General features: G+C 42.0%; 1 protein-coding gene across 1 annotated transcript in view; it reads left to right on the top strand.

Moving 5' to 3' along the window:
- The first annotated feature begins 721 nt into the window (after nucleotides 1–721).
- Nucleotides 722–17295, top strand: part of LOC121547082 (zinc finger matrin-type protein 4-like) — a 116592-nt gene continuing 100018 nt past the window's right edge. Inside the window, exon 1 of the mRNA XM_041858183.2 lies at nucleotides 722–1089. The gene's annotated coding sequence lies outside the window, so the exon portion shown is untranslated. The remainder of the gene's footprint in view (nucleotides 1090–17295) is intronic.

Consider the following 17295-nt stretch of genomic DNA (forward strand, 5'->3'; position numbering starts at 1 on the left):
CAGCTCTGTCAGGAGGAATGGGCCAAAATTCACCCAACTTATTGTGGGAAGCTTGTGGAAGGCTCCCTGAAACGTTTGACCCAAGTTAAACAATTTAAAGGCAATGCTACCAAATACTAATTGAGTGTATGTAAACTTCTGACCCACTGGGAATGCGATGAAAGAAAAAAAGCTGAAATAAATAATTCTCTCTATTATTATTCTGACATTTCACATTCTTAAAATAAAGTGCTGATCCTCACTGACCTAAGACTGGGAATTTTTACTAGGTTTAAATGTCAGGAATTGTGAAAAACTGAGTTTATGTATTTGGCTAAGGTGTATGTAAACTTCCGACTTCAACTGTATAAGCCAACATTCGACTGATAATACAATGAAGATACACATTAGGCATCGCACATGTAAATTGCTTAGAAATTATATTTTAGAATTCACCCCATCCAACCCCCCACCCTCTCTCTCATTCTCTCTTTTTCTCTTTCTTACGCTTTCTTTCACTCCTGCTCTTTCTCTCTCGCCGTTGTTTATTGAAGCTTTATGCAGGTTGATAGATAGGTAGGTAATTAGATAATTAAATAGAAACCTTTTCACTCTTGGGGTGTCATTTCGCATTCAATGGCGTGACACTTCATAGTACTCTCGCTCTCTCGCTCTCTCTCTCGCTCTCTTTCAGAAGAGCACTTAATGTAAGATGATCCCTGCGCATGTGGGTGCACTGTACTGTAGCCTATTAGCTCGAGCTCCCACTCCCTCTCCTGCTCCCGTTACCCGGTGAATGATATCAACAGAGCGTTTTGCCTGTTCCGTACTGAGCGAAAGAGCACGGTTAGAAAGAGAAGAACATCAAACCCCACAACTGCCAGAGCGCATTGGAACCAGGGAAAATATAGGCTACCCACAGCAACACTCACGTTTGAGGTTTCACCGGCGGCGGGAGCACATTGACAGGACAACGGGAGGAATGTTTATTGAAGTTGGACTGATGATTTAGCGAACATAAGTGAGTAGACTGCCCGGCGGATGATAAGCGTCCGGGACCGGTGCTGTCGGTTTCGCGAGGAGGCAAATTAACGTTACTGGAGTAAGAAGGTGAGTGAGAGTGAAAGTTTCAGATGGTAGGCCTATTGATTAATTAGCCTATAATATTCACTAGAATATACAGCCATGGGTCTGAGGAGATAGTAGCCAATAGGCTTTGTCATTTCTAACATCGTGTTAACAGTTATTTGTAAGTGGTTGGTTGGATAGACTCACCGTTTAGGAATTGTTGAATTTTTACAACGTTGGGTCGGTGAGCTTGTTGGTCATGATAATACCGCAAATCACCATAGGCTATGACAGTGTTGACAGTCTTGGCTCGGTCCGTTAGTCCTACAGCAGGTGTCTGTGTGATGAGCAGCAGACTATTTTCAGTTTAAATTAATGTCACTGACACCAGTAGGATTTGATTCATTACATGTATCACAACACGGGCCTATGTTTGGACATGATTGAGTGATGCGGTTTTATATAGGTCTATCTCACACGGTGAGTTAGTTTGGCATGTCAGTGAGCGTGGCACCCAATCTAGAAGCGAGAGTGTGATGATGCTCTCCAACTTGACTTGACTCTGAGCTGTTGCTCTCGCAGTGGAATGAAGTTGAACAGTGATCTTGTGTCAGATTTTGTATGGTTGAAATCAGTGATTTAGAGGGTATGCACTTCTAAACTCATGTAGCCAAGCCTACCCATCTTTTTACTGTGTGATAGGGTTTACCCACCTATTAGTAGGGAGGGCAAATTGAAAGGGCTGCTGCAAAGTCACCGCTGATCTAAACGTCCATCGGCATGGCTAACTAGCCTGTGATAGCCGTTGATCCGATGGTCCATTCGTTGTCGATTCGGAAGGCACCGGTGTCTTATACACCCCGTTTCCCTTTCCATTTTGGCAACCCCCAATCAAAATCCAACACTCCAAAATGTTGCTGGCTGTGTTCTGCATGCAGGTTGTCCTCTAATCATTAGCCGACTATGCTCAACTCCATCGTAAATCGGCAGGCTAACCAGTCATGTAAAACACATGTCCAGATTCCGTGTGGTTTTTGAGCTGTGTTAGTTTCAACAGGGCATACAACCTGATTCCCCGCTAATAGATATGAGTAAATAATTGCCACCTTTTTTTGGTGTATATGCAGTTTATAAGGTGCTCGTTTAAAAAAACTACAAATCCTATTACTATTGTGGCACATGTATGTGTAGCTAGTAGGCTACATTTTATGTTTGTTTTCAATATATCACGAACTGTTTCTGCATATTGATTATTGATTTGGACACTTTGGGCAATTTATCAAAAGGTCTTGACAACAGGAAGCACCAACAGCATAATGTCAATTTACTTTTTTCCCCCACTGTATATTTCTAAAACATATTTAGTCAGCCACCAATTGTGCAAGTTCTCCCACTTAAAAAGATGAGAGAGGCCTGTAATTTTCATCATAGGTACACGTCAACTATGACAGACAAATTGATTTAAAAAAATTCCAGAAAGTCACATTGTAGGATTTTTTATGAATTTATTTGCAAATTATGGTGGAAAATAAGTATTTGGTCACCTACAAACAAGCAAGATTTCTGGCTCTCACAGACCTGTAACTTCTTCTTTAAGAGGCTCCTCTGTCCTCCACTCGTTACCTGTATTAATGGCACCTGTTTGAACTTGTTATCAGTATAAAAGACACCTGTCCACAACCTCAAACAGTCACACTCCAAACTCCACTAAGGCCAAGACCAAAGATCTGTCAAAGGACACCAGAAACAAAATTGTAGACCTGCACCAGGCTGGGAAGACTGAATCTGCAATAGGTAAGCAGCTTGGTTTGAAGAAATCAACTGTGGGAGCAATTATTAGGAAATGGAAGACATACAAGACCACTGATAATCTCCCTCGATCTGGGGCTCCACGCAAGATCTCACCCCGTGGGGTCAAAATGATCACAAGAACGGTGAGCAAAAATCCCAGAACCACACGGGGGGACCTAGTGAATGACCTGCAGAGAGCTGGGACCAAAGTAACAAAGCCTACCATCAGTAACACATTACGCCGCCAGGGACTCAAATCCTGCAGTGCCAGACGTGTCCCCCTGCTTAAGCCAGTACATGTCCAGGCCCGTCTGAAGTTTGATAGAGTGCATTTGGATGATCCAGAAGAGGATTGGGAGAATGTCATATGGTCAGATGAAACCAAAATATAACTTTTTGGTAAAAACTCAACTCGTCGTGTTTGGAGGACAAAGAATGCTGAGTTGCATCCAAAGAACACCATACCTACTGTGAAGCATGGGGGTGGAAACATCATGCTTTGGGGATGTTTTTCTGCAAAGGGACCAGGACAACTGATCCGTGTAAAGGAAAGAATGAATGGGGCCATGTATCGTGAGATTTTGAGTGAAAACCTCCTTCCATCAGCAAGGGCATTGAAGATGAAACGTGGCTGGGTCTTTCAGCATGACAATGATCCCAAACACACCGCCCGGGCAACGAAGGAGTGGCTTCGTAAGAAGCATTTCAAGGTCCTGGAGTGGCCTAGCCAGTCTCCAGATCTCAACCCCATAGAAAATCTTTGGAGGGAGTTGAAAGTCCGTGTTGCCCAGCGACAGCCCCAAAACATCACTGCTCTAGAGGAGATCTGCATGGAGGAATGGGCCAAAATACCAGCAACAGTGTGTGAAAACCTTGTGAAGACCTACAGAAAACATTTGACCTGTGTCATTGCCAACAAAGGGTATATAACAAAGTATTGAGAAACTTTTGTTATTGACCAAATACTTATTTTCCACCATCATTTGCAAATAAATTCATTAAAAATCCTACAATGTGACTTTCTGGACATTTTTTTCTCATTTTGTCTGTCATAGTTGACGTGTACCTATGATGAAAATTACAGGCCTCTCTCATCTTTTTAAGTGGGAGAACTTGCACACTTGGTGGCTGACTAAATACTTTTTTCCTCCACTGTAAATGGAACTCTGTCGTGCAGCATTTCATCCCAAGAGTCGATCTGATACCAGCTTAAGCATCTGCAGCGCTCTCACATACTTACTTAAACAGCCACGCAGGCATGCAACTACACACACAGAGGTAGAGAGATGCGTCTGTTACTGAGCCAGCTACTGAAACAGCTGTAGAGAGATGCGTCTGTTACTGAGCCAGCTACTGAAACAGCTGTAGAGAGATGCGTCTGTTACTGAGCCAGCTACTGAAACAGCTGTAGAGAGATGCGTCTGTTACTGAGCCAGCTACTGAAACAGCTGTAGCGTCAACTCTCTAGCTGGAGAGATACAGAGATACACCTGCCGGCTAAATCCTCAGGCCAAAAAAATACATAGAAATGTGTGTACACAGCTCTCATGACCTGAAGTGCTAGTCCCACACGCACAATTGCATGGAAGCACGCAGGAACATGCGCACACACACACACACACACAGACAGATATGCTGCTTCACACAGGGACAGCCACTTTTACAGCAGTAGAGAAATTAATGATGTTTTGTTTTTGTGGTTTATTTTTTAAATACAACTATTTTAATCTGCTTTCGCCCAACTGGTACCTATATATTTGAGCCAACAGTCACTTCTGTGTTTCTTCGCTTATGCCCTCCTGGTTAGGATTCTCCTGGCTGCAGCTTGTCTGTCCCTGTCCACCTTACTGTGGTGCTGAACATGGAGACACCGATTCCGTCGCTGTCCACATCAGTGGTGCTGACTAGCTGGTCTTATGCTAACAGTACTTTATCATCGGACCTTTTACTCTTGTGGTAAAACAATCTGAGCACTTTTATAGTTTAGAGGACGGTTTCCCAGACAGAGATTAAGCCTGAATATAACTCTTTCAATGGAGCAGCATAGGCTTAATCTAGGTTTTGGGGAAAAAAACACTCCCACTTGACTTTCTTCCCCCCTTACTAGCTCTGACTTTGCTGATAGCTACTTTATTGATCAAAAATGTACTTACTATGACTGTGAAATGTGGTTGTCCCACCTAACTATCTTAAGATGAATGCTAAATGACTAAAATGTAAATTGTAGATGTTTTTACCCCAAACATGTGTTAGGTCAAGCAGCCTGTGGAGGTATAGAGCCAGCCCTTTGGGTGTGTTTGGTGAAGTTGCCCCTAGATGTTGATCTTTGGTCAGTTTAGCATTTTCCCTATTTAATGGTTAAGGTTAGGATTGTGGGAAGGGAAACGGATCCTAGATCTGCACCTAGGGGAATCTTATCCTGGAGCGTACTTATGTACAGGATTGACTGGTATTGACCAGCAGGGGAAACTGACTGTATATATTGTTTGTAGTCTATTTATTCGTCAACAAAAGGGTTAGAATGTATTTCACAGCCCTGTTATCCCCATTCGATCAATTCACCTCAGTCAATTAGGGGTGAGAGGACAGCAACATAATAGAACAGAACAGAACAGAATAGAACAGAATAGAAAATAATAGAATACAGTATAATAGGGGTCTTCCTATGGAATGAGATGGGGGGGTAACTGTAAAGAATGCCCTCACATCTATCATCCAGTGCCATTACTTTTCTATCTCTCTGTCAATAGGCCTTTTTACCCTTTCAAACTTCTAGGGAAGTCCTTCGTTTTCTATAGTTGCATATTTTCCACCTGGTCAGTCATGATAGCGAGCACAATAAAGTGGTAGACATACTCAATATCTCCTCTATTCCTCCACTTTTTTCATCCAAAGCCAATTATATCAATGTGCATTTTATCCTTTCAAACGTTCAGACACATGTCTAGGAGAGGCCTTGGTTTGTGCATGGTCACATATTCTCCACAGACACATTATTTATCCGTCTCTCTCTCTCTGTCTCTCTCTGTCCCTCCCGCCCTCCCTCCTCCCTCCCTCCCTCCCTCTCTCTCTCTCTCTCTCTCTCTCTCTCCCTCCCTCCCTCCCTCCCTCCCTCCCTCTGTGCTGTAAGTCAGGTGTATGAGTCAGACGTGATGGACAGTAGAGGGGTTACACAGCCATTCCTGCTCTCCACTGATAAACCACAGAGGGCCAACAAGGATAAATTAACACCATCACACACACACACACAGACAGACAGACAGACAGACATATAATAACAGGCCATAACCATAAAAAAAAGGTGTTGTGTGGAACTTAGAAATGACACACACACACACACACACCAAACATACACCACACACACATACTAAGACACACAGACCGGCCAGTGATCTTGTTCTTGAAAAGTGTCTGCTGTCATTACCATACTGTTGCTCTCATTACTCTAACTGGAGTCCCACCTACTGTTCTTGTGTGAGTGCAGCACTCTCATTTGTCTAAGACTGCTCCATGGCAACAAGCTGCATCTTCTGTCTGACTATCTATCACACACAGCGTGGGGTGACCTTTTTTGCGGTGTGTGTGTGCGCGTTTGTGTGTGTATGTAAAAGGCATAGTCATACATTTTAAGTAATACTGTATTTCCTATCTTCAATTAATCTCTTGTATTCGAAAAGTATTCAGACCTCTTGACTTTTTCCACATTTTGTTACGTTACAGCCTTATTCTAAAATTGATGAAATCGTTTTTTCCCCCTCATCAATCTACACACAATATCCCATAATGACAAAGCAAAAACAGGTTTTTAGATTTTTTTGCAAATGCATAAAAAAAGTTAAACTGAAATATCCCCTTGACATACAGTACCAGTCAAACGTTTGGACACACCTACTCATTGAAGGATTTTTCTTTATTTTTACTATTTTCTACATTGTAGAATAATAGTGAAGACATCAAAACTATGAAATAACACATGGAATCATGTAGTAACCATAAAAGTGTTAAACAAATCAAAATATATTTTATATTTGAGATTCTTCAAATAGCCACCCTTTGCCTTGATGACAGCTTTGCACACACTTGGCATTCTCTCAACCAGCTTCACCTGGAATGCTTTTCCAACAGTTGAAGATTTTCCGACATATGCTGAGTACTTGTTGGCTGCTTTTCCTTCACTCTGTGGTCTGACTCATCCCAAACCATCTCAATTGGGTTGAGGTTGGGGGATTGTGGAGGCCCGGTCATCTGATGCAACACTCCATCACTCTCCTTCTTGGTCAAATAGCCCAGCCTGTCGGTGTGTTGGGTCATTGTCCTGTTGAAAAACAAATGATAGTCCCACTATGCCCAAACCAGATGGGATGGCGTATCGCTGCAGAATGCTGTGGTAGCCATGCTGGTTAAGTGTGCCTTGAATTCTAAATAAGTCACTGACAGTGTCACCAGCAAAGCACCCCGACACAATCACACCTGCTCCTCCACAGACTCATCAGACCAAAGGACACATTTCCACCGGTTTAATGTCCATTGCTCGTGTTTCTTGGCCCTAGTAAGTCTCTTCTTCTTGTTGGTGTCCTTTAGTAGTGGTTTCTTTGCAGCAATTTGACAATGAAGGGCTGATTCACACAGTCTCCTCTAAACAGTTGATGTTGAGATGTGTCTGTTACTTGAACTCTGTGAAGCATTTATTTGGGCCGCAATTTCTGAGGCTGGTAACTCTAATGAACTTATCCTCTGCAGCAGAGGTAACTCTGGGCCATTCATTCCTGTGGCGGTCCTCATCATAGCGATTGATGGTTTTTGCGACTGCACTTGAAGAAACTTTCAAAGTTCTTGAAATGTTCAGTATTGACTCACCTTCATGTCTTAAAGTAATGATGGACTGTCATTTCACTTTGCTTATTTAAGCTGTTCTTGCCATGATAGGGCTATCTTCTGTATACCACCCCTACCTTATCACAACACAACTGATTGGCTCACGCATTAAGAAGGAAAGAAATTCCACAAATGAACTTTTAACAAGGCACACCTGTTAATTGAAATGCATTCCAGGTGACTACCTCATGAAGCTGGTTGAGAGAATGCCAAGAGTGTGCAAAGCCGTCAACAAGGCAAAGGGTGGCTACTTTGAAGAATCTCAAATATAAAATATATTTTGATTTGTTTAACACTTAGTAAAAGTAAAAATAAAGAAAAACCCAGGAATGAGTAGGTGTGTCCAAACTTTTTACTGGTACTGTAAGTTTTCAGACCCTTTACTCAGTACTTTGTTGAAGCACCTTTGGCAGTGATTACAGCCTCAAGTCTTCTTGGGTATGACACTATAATCTTGGCACACCTGTATTTAGGGTGTTTCTCTCATTTTTCTCTGCAGATCGTCTCAAGCTCTGTCAGGTTGGATGGGGAGCGTCGCTGCACAGCTATTTTCAGGTCTCTCCAGAGATGTTCGATCGGGTTGAAGTCCGAGCTCTGGCTTGGCCACTCAAGGACATTCAGAGACTTGTCCCGAAGCCACTCCTGCGTTGTCTTGGCTGTGTGCTTTGGGTCATTGTCCTGTTGTAAGGTGAACCTTTGCCCTGGAGCAGGTTTTCATCAAGGATCTCTCTGTACTTCGCTCTGTTCATCTTTCCTCGATCCTGACTAGTCTCCCAGTCCCTGCCACTGAAAAACATCCCCAAAACATGATGCTGCCACCACCATGCTTCACCGTAGGGATCGTGCCAGATTTCCTCCAGACGTGACGCTTGGCATTCAGGCCAAAGTGTTCAATCTTGGTTTCATCAGACCAGAGAATCTTGTTTCTCATGGTCTGAGAGTCCTTTAGGTGCCTTTTGGCAAACTCCAAGTGGGCTGTCATGCGCCTTTTACTGAGGAGTGGCTTCCGTCTGGTCACTCTACCATAAAGGCCTGATTGGTGGAGTGCTGCAGAGATGGTTGTCCTTCTGGAAACTTCTCCCATCTCCACAGAGGAACTCTGGAGCTCCGTCAGAGTGACCATCGGGTTCTTGGTCACCTCCCCGACTAATGCCCTTCTCCCCCGATTGCTCAGTTTGGCCAGGCGGCCAGCTCTAAGAAGAGTCTTGGTGGTTCCAAACTTCTTCCATTTAAGAATGAAGGAGGCCACTGTGTTCTTGGGGACCTTCAATGCTGCATAATGTTTTTGGTACCCTTCCCCAGATCTGTGCCTCGAAACAATCCTGTCTCGGAGCGCTACGGACAAACATTTCTAAAAACCTGTTTTCGCTTTTTCATTACGGGGTATTGTGTGTAGATTGATGAGGAAAAACATTAAATTAATCTATTTTAGAATAAGGCTGTAATGTAACAAAATGTGGAAAGGGGGGGGGGGGTTCTGAATACTTTCCGAATGCACTGTATGTCAATATGGATGTGTGATTGTGATAATATCACTGTTATATTATTGATAGGGTACACACACACACACACTAATGGTAAGTTGTGTCTTTTATATCCTACGGAACAGACAGAACACTTGAGCAGAAGCAGAGCGCTAACACCGTGTGTGTGTTTGTGGCCATCATTACTCTCTATCTCTTAGTGATTTAACTATTTTTACCCAGCAGCTCTCACACTGATCCACAAGGCTAAGAAGGAGTTTTGTTCTCATAACTTGCACAGTGTGATACACAGTGTGATGTTGTAATTGTGCGGACATGTGTGTGCACATGTATGAGTGTAGTCTGTGTGTGTGTGTGCATGTGTGTGAATAATGTGTGTATAATAATTGGCTGTGTGTATTGTAACCAGTTACAAGGTCTCAGAGGAAGTGACATTACCGTAGTTTTTTTGGGCACCTCTCTTTCTGTTGACTTGTGGGACGGCTTTATAGAAGCGTATCGAGTGATTTCTTAGTCATGTTTTGAATTTTATTCAAATAGCTCCAAGATAACAATTACAAAAACAGTCATTAAATGGTGATAAGCAAAACAATTTTGTTGTTTTTAAAAGTAACCATATTCATAACATAAGATTAGTCATGGATTTCTTTAAAGGGGCAATCCACAGTTGAAACATTAACAAAGTATCACCCCACCTCTGTTTTGGTAAAATGCTGAGGGATGGGCCTGGAGAAATTCATAGACAGAGCTATGGATGCAAGGACTGACCATCAAAGATATACAAATTATAGTTTTAAGCATTTCCAAAAGTCCTCGGAGCGTTGGAGAAAAAACAAGCTAATATTTTGGGTTCTGATGGGGTACGACTGTTGAAATAAGGTCATGAGGCATTTTATATATAAGTTATATTCTTCAAGAATCAATGGGTATATACAGAGCCTTCAGAAAGTATTCATACCCCTTGACTTATTCCACATTTTGCCTGAATTCAAAATGGATTAGATATATTTGTTTTCTCACCCATCTACACACAATACCCCATGATGACAGAGTGAAAACATGTTTTTAGAAATGTTTGCTAATGTATTGAGAATGAAATAAAGAAATATCTCATTTACATAAGTATTTACGCCCCTTTGCTATGACACTCCAAATTGAGCTCAGGTGCATCCAGTTTCCTTTGATCATCCTTCAGATGTCACTACAACATGATTGGAGACCACTTGTGGCCAATTCAATTGTTTGGACATGATTTAGAAAGAAACACACCTGTCTATATAAGGTCCCACAGTTGACAGTACATGCCAGAGCAGAAACTATACCATGAAGTCTAAGGAACTGTCCTTAGATCTCCGAGATAGAATTGTGATGAGGCATATATCTGGGGAAGGGTATAAAACTATTGCTAGAGTGTTGAACGTTTCCAAGAGCACAGAGATTTTTGCTCTCCAAAAATATGGAACTACCCAGACTCTGCCTGGAGCTGGCTGTCTGACCAAACTGAGCAACCGGACAAGAAGGACCTTGGTCAGGGAGGTGACCAAGAACCCAATGACCACTCTGACATGAGACAAAAATGTAACTCTTTGGCCTGAATGCAAAGCGCTATGTCTGGAGAAAACCAGGCACAGCACATCACCTATCGAACACCATCCCTACCGTGAAGCATGATGGTTGCAGCATCATGCAATGGGGATGCTTTTCAGCGGCAGGGACTGGGAGACTGGTAAGGATAGAGGGTACAATGAATGGAGCCAAAAAACAGGCAAATCCTTGATGAGAACCTGCTTCAGTGCAAACAACTGTAGACTGGGGGCGAAGGTTTACATTCCAACAGAACAAGGACACCAAGCATACAGCCAAAGCAATGCTGGAATGGCTTCAGAACAAGAATGTGAAAGTCCTTGCTCGGCGGCAGGTAGCCTAGCGGTTAGAGAGTTGGGCCAGTAACCGAAAGGTCACTGGTTCTAATACCTGAGCCGACAAGGTGAAAAGTCTGTCGAGCGCCCTTGAGCAAGGCACTTAACCCTAATTTGCTCCAGGGGCACTGTACTACTATGGTGGACCCTGTAAAATAACACATTTAACTGCACCTATCTGGTGTATATGAAAATAAAACATATTTCTTTGAGTGGCCCAGCCAAAGGCCAGACTTGAATCCCATTGAAAACTTGTGGAAAGACTTAAAGATTGCTGTTCATTGGCGCTTCTCATCTAACTTAACAGAGGTTTAGAAAATCTGCAAGGAAGAATAGGAGAAAATCCCAAAAGTCCTCAGAACCCCAAGGGGTGCATGGTTTGGTTTTTTGCCCTAGCACTACACAGCTGATTCAAATAATAAACTAATGATCAAGCTTTGATCATTTGAATCAGCTTTGTAGTCTTAGGGCAAAAACCAAAATTGGGGTCCCGAGGACCGAGTTTGGGAAACTCTGCATTATGGAGTATTGTGTGTATTCTATAACAAAATGTGAAATAAGTCAAGGGGTATGAATACTTTCTGTAGGGACAGTATAATACAAAAATGGATGTAGCAACTGCAGATTGCCCCCTAAATGTTATTTATTTCGCCCATTACTCCTACCATTCGAAAGGGCCTCTTAGTCCCATTGCACACAAATAAAAGCATGCACAAATGCGAGGACGCACACGCGCGTGCACACGCACGCACGCACACACACACACACACACCCTTCAACAGTGATGGAGTGAAGAGAGGAGGCAGAGGAGAGGATGGAGGGATGTTTAAAGAGAGAAAATAAGGAGGAGACTTTGATAGAAAACCTCCAGGATTCACTACCATCTGCTGTTCTCTCTCTCTCTCTCTCTCTCTCTCTCTCTCTCGCTCTCTCTCGCTCTCTCTCTCAATGTAAGGGCTTTATTGGCATGGGAAACATATGTTTACATTGCCAAAGCAAGTGAAATAGATAATAAACAAAAGTGAAATAATAATTAACAGTAAACATTACACTCACAAAAGTTCCAAAAGAATAAAGACATTACAAATGTCATATTATGTCTATATACAGTGTTATAATGATTTGTAAATAGTTAAAGTACAAAAAGGAAAATAAATAAACATAAATATATGTTGTATTTACAATGGTGTTTGTTCTTCACTGGTTGCTCTTTTCTTGTGGCAACAGGTCACAAATCTTGCTGCTGTGATTGCACACTGTGGTATTTCACCCAATAGATATATCACGTTTCAGGAGAAGACCCAGATGCAGACAGTGTTGAAGTAACAAAAGTTTATTACAAAAACAGGGGGCAGGCAGACGACAGGTCAAGGGCAGGCAGAGGTCAGTAATCCAGATCAGAGTCCAAAAGGTACAGAACGGCAGGCAGTCTCAGGGTCAAGGCAGGCAGAGGAATTTAACGTCTCTTTCTGGATTTTGATAATTAGCGGGTATTGGCCTTTCTGCTCTGCATGCATTATTTGGTGTTTTACGTTGTACACAGAGGACATTTTTGCAGAATTCTGCATGCAGTCTCAATTTGGTGTTTGTCTCATTTTGTGAATTCTTGGTTGTTGAGCGGACCGCAGACCTCACAACCATAAAGGGCAATGGGTTCTATAACTGATTCAAGTATTTTTAGCCAGATCCTAATTGGTATGTTGAATTTTATGTTCCTTTTGATGTCATAGAAAGCCCTTCTTGCCTTGTCTCTCAGATAGTTCACAGCTTTGTGGAAGTTACCTGTGGCGCTGATGTTTAGGCCGAGGTATGTCAAGTCTTTTGTGTGTATAGATGGAATTAGATTTTTGTGGTCCTGGCAACTGGACCTTTATTGGAACACCGTTATTTTTGTCTTATTGATATTTATTGTCATGGCCCTGGTCTGACAGATTCTATGCAGAAGATCTAGGTGCTGCTGTAGTCCCCCCTTGGTTGGGGACAGAAGCACCAGATCATCAGCAAACAGTAGACATTTGACTTCAGATTCTAGTAGGGTGAGGACGGGTGCTGCAGACTGTTCTAGTGCCCTCGCCAATTAGTTTATATATATGTTGAAGAAGGTGGGGCTTAAGCTGCATCCCTGTCCCAACCCACGTCCCTGTGGGAAGAAATGTGTGTGTTTTTTGCCAATTTTAACCACACACTTTTTTGTGTACATGGGTTTTATAATGTTGTATGTTTTTTCCCCCAACACCATTTTCCATCAATTTGTATAGCAGTCCCTCATGACAAATTGAGTTAAAAGCTTTTTTGAAATCAACAAAGCATAAGAAGACTTGGTTTGTTTGTTTGTCAATTAGGGTGTGCAGGGTGAATACGTGGTCTGTCGTTTGGTAATTTGGTAAAAAGCAATTTTGACATTTGCTCAGTACATTGTTTTCACTAAGGAAATGTACGAGTCTGCTGTTAATGATAATGCAGAGGATTTTCCCAAGGTTGCTGTTGACGCATATCCCACGGTAGTTATTGGGGTCAAATTTGTCTCCAGTTTTGTGGATTGGGGTGATCAGTCCTTGGTTCCAAATATTGGGGAAGATGCCATGGCTAAGGATGATGTTAAAGAGTTTAAGTATAGCCAATTGGAATTTGTGGTCTGTATATTTTATTATTTCATTGAGGATACCATCAACACCACAGGCCTTTTTGGGTTGGAGGGTTTGTATTTTGTCCTGTAGTTCATTCAAGGTAATTGGAGAATCCAGTGGGTTCTGGTAGTCTTTAATAGTTGATTCTAAGATTTGTATGTTATCATGTATATGTTTTTGCTGTTTGTACTTTGTAATAGGGCCAAAAAGATTGGAGAAGTGGTTTACCCATACATCTCCATTTTGGATAGATAACTCTTCGTGTTGTTGTTTGTTTAGTGTTTTCCAATTTGGTTAGAGTCTATGGATTCTTCAATTACATTGAGCTGATTTCTGACGTGCTCTTCCTTCTTTTTCCGTAGTGTATTTCTGTACTGTTTTAGTGATTCACCATAGTGAAGGCATAGGCTCAGGTTTTTCTGGGTCTCTATGTTTTTGGCTGGAGAGGTTTCTCAATTTCTTTCTTAGGTTTTTGCATTCTTCATCAAACCATTTTTCATTGTCGTTACGTTTTCTGCTAGACTTTTTAGATTTGATAGGGAAGCTGAGAGGTCAAATATACTGTTTAGGTTTTCTACTACCAAGTTTACACCTTCACTATTATAGTGAAACGTTTTGTCCAGGAAATTGTCTAGGTGGGATTGAATTTGTTGTTGCCTAATTGTTTTTTGATAGATTTCAACACTAGATTCCTTCCATCTATAGCATTTCTTAATATTATTCAGTTCCTTTGGCTTTGATGCCTCATGATTGAGCATAGCTCTGTTTAAGTAGAGTGTGATTTTGCTGTGATCTGATAGGGGTGTCAGTGGGCTGACTGTGAACGCTCTGAGAGACTCAAGGGATGAGCTGTAGGTGTACCTACCGTAAGAGTCTGCTCGAAGCCTACCATTTTTATTTTTAATTTTTTTTATTTCACCTTTATTTAACCAGGTAAGCCAGTTGAGAACAGGTTCTCATTTACAACTGCGACCTGGCCAAGATAAAGCAAAGCAGTGCAATAAAAACAACACAGAGTTACATATGGGGTAAAAAACATAAAGTCAAAAATACAACAGAAAATATATATACAGTGTGTGCAAATGTAGCAAGTTATGGAGGTAAGGCAATAAATAGGCTTTAGTGCAAAATAATTACAATAGTATTAACACTGGAATGCTAGATGTGCAAGATATTATGTGCAAATAGAGATACTGGGGTGCAAAAGAGCAAAATAAATAACAATATAGGGATGAGGTAGTTGGGTGGGCTAATTTCAGATGGGCTGTGTACAGGTGCAGTGATCGGTAAGGTGCTCTGACAACTGATGCTTAAAGTTATTGAGGGAGATAAGAGTCTCCAGCTTCAGAGACACAGTCAGTCCACTGACATCCCAAAGAGACTCAGGGTTGAGGTCATTGATAAAGTAGTCTACAGTACTACTGCCAAGACATGAGCTATATGTTTACCTACTGTAGGAGTCCCCTCGAAGCCTACCCCATTGACTATGTACATACAGTGCCTTGCAAATGTATTCATCCCCCTTGGCGTTTGTCCTATTTTGTTGCATTACAACCTGTAATTTAAATGGATTTTTATTTGGATTTCATGTAATGGACATACACAAAATAGTCCAAATTGGTGAAGTGAAATTCGAAAAAATAAATAACGGAAAAGTGTTGCATGCATATGTATTCACCCCCTTTGCTATGAAGCCCCTAAATAAGATCTGGTGCAACCAATTACCTTAAGAAGTCACATAATTAGTTAAATAAAGTCCACCTGTGTGCAATCTAAGTGTCACATGATCTCAGTATATATACACCTGTTCTAAAAGTCTGCAACACCACTAAGCAAGGGGCACCACCAAGCAAGCGGCACCATGAAGACCAAGGAGCTCTCCAAACAGGTCAGGGACAAAGTTGTGGAGAAGTTCAGATCAGGGTTGGGTTATAAAAAAATATCTGAAACTTTGAACATCCCGCGTTGCACCATTAAATCCATTATAAAAAAATGGAAGAATATGACCCCACAGCAAACCTGCCAAGAGAGGGCCATCCACCAAAACTCACGGACGAGGCAAGGAGGGTATTAATCAGAGAGGCAACAAAGATACCAAAGATAACCCTGAAGGAGCTGCAAAGCTCCACAGCGGAGATTGGAGTATCTGTCCATAGGACCACTTTAAGCCGTACACTCCACAGAGCTGGGCTTTACGGAAGAGTGGCCAGAAAAAAGCCATTACTTAAAGAAAAAAATACACAAACACATTTGGTGTTCGCCAAAAGGCATGTGGGAGACTTCCCAAACATATGGAAGAAGGTACTCTGGTTAGATGAGAATAAAACTGAGCTTTTTGGCCATCAAGGAAAACGCTATGTCTGGCGCAAACACAACACCTCTCATCACCCCGAGAACACCATCCCCACAGTGAAGCATGGTGGTGGCAGCATCATGCTGTGGGGATGTTTTTCATTGGCAGGGACTGGGAAACTGGTCAGAATTGAAGGAATGATGGATTGTGCTAAATACAGGGAAATTCTTGAGGGAAACCTGTTTCAGTCTTCCAGAGTTTTGAGACTGGGATGGAGGTTCACCTTCCAGCAGGACAATGACCCTAATCATACTGCTAAAGCAACACTCGGGTGGTTTAAGGGGAAACATTTAAATGTCTTGGAATGGCCTAGTCAAAGCCCAGACCTCAATCCAATTGATAATCTGTGGTATGACTTAAAGATTGCTGTACACCAGCGGAACCAATCCAACTTGAAGGAGCTCGAGCAGTTTTGCCTTGAAGAATGGGCAAAAATCCCAGTGGCTAGATGTGACAAGCTTATAGAGACATATCCCAAGAGACTTGCAGCTGTAATTTCTGCAAATGGTGACTCTACAAAGTATTGACTTTGGGGGGTGGGGGGGGTGAATAGTTATGCCCGCTCAAGTTTTCAGTTTTTTTGTGTTATTTCTTGTTTGTTTCACAATAAAAAATATTTTGTATCTTCAAAGTGGTAGGCATGTAATGTAAATCAAATGATACAAACCCCCCAAATATTAATTAATTCCAGGTTGTAAGGCAACAAAATAGGAAAAATGCCAAGGGGGTGAATACTTTTGCAAGCCACTGTGCCCAGCGTCCGACAGAGCTGCAGGAGTTGTGACCCGTTTTTGTTGGTTATGTTGTCGTAATTATGTCTAGGGGAGCATATGGGGGAGGGAATGCTGTAACCTCCAGGTAGGTGTTTGTCCCCCTGTGTGCTGAGGGTGTCAGGTTCTTGTCCAGTTCTGGCATTTAGGTCGCCACAGACTAGTACATGTCCTTGGGCCTGGAAATGGTTGATCTCCCCTCTAGGATGGAGGTGCTGTCATCGTTAAAGTATGGGGATTCTATTGAGGGGATATACAATGAGGGAAAAAAGTATTTGATCCTCTGCTGATTTTGTACGTTTGCCCACTGACAAAGACATGATCATTCTATAATTTTTATGGTAGGTTTATTTGAACAGTGAGAGATAGAATAACAACAACAAAAATCCAGAAAAACGCATGTCAAACATTTTATAAATTGATTTGCAT

This window comes from Coregonus clupeaformis, chromosome 31 (genome assembly GCF_020615455.1).
Source record: "Coregonus clupeaformis isolate EN_2021a chromosome 31, ASM2061545v1, whole genome shotgun sequence".
NCBI classification, from domain to species: domain Eukaryota; kingdom Metazoa; phylum Chordata; class Actinopteri; order Salmoniformes; family Salmonidae; genus Coregonus; species Coregonus clupeaformis.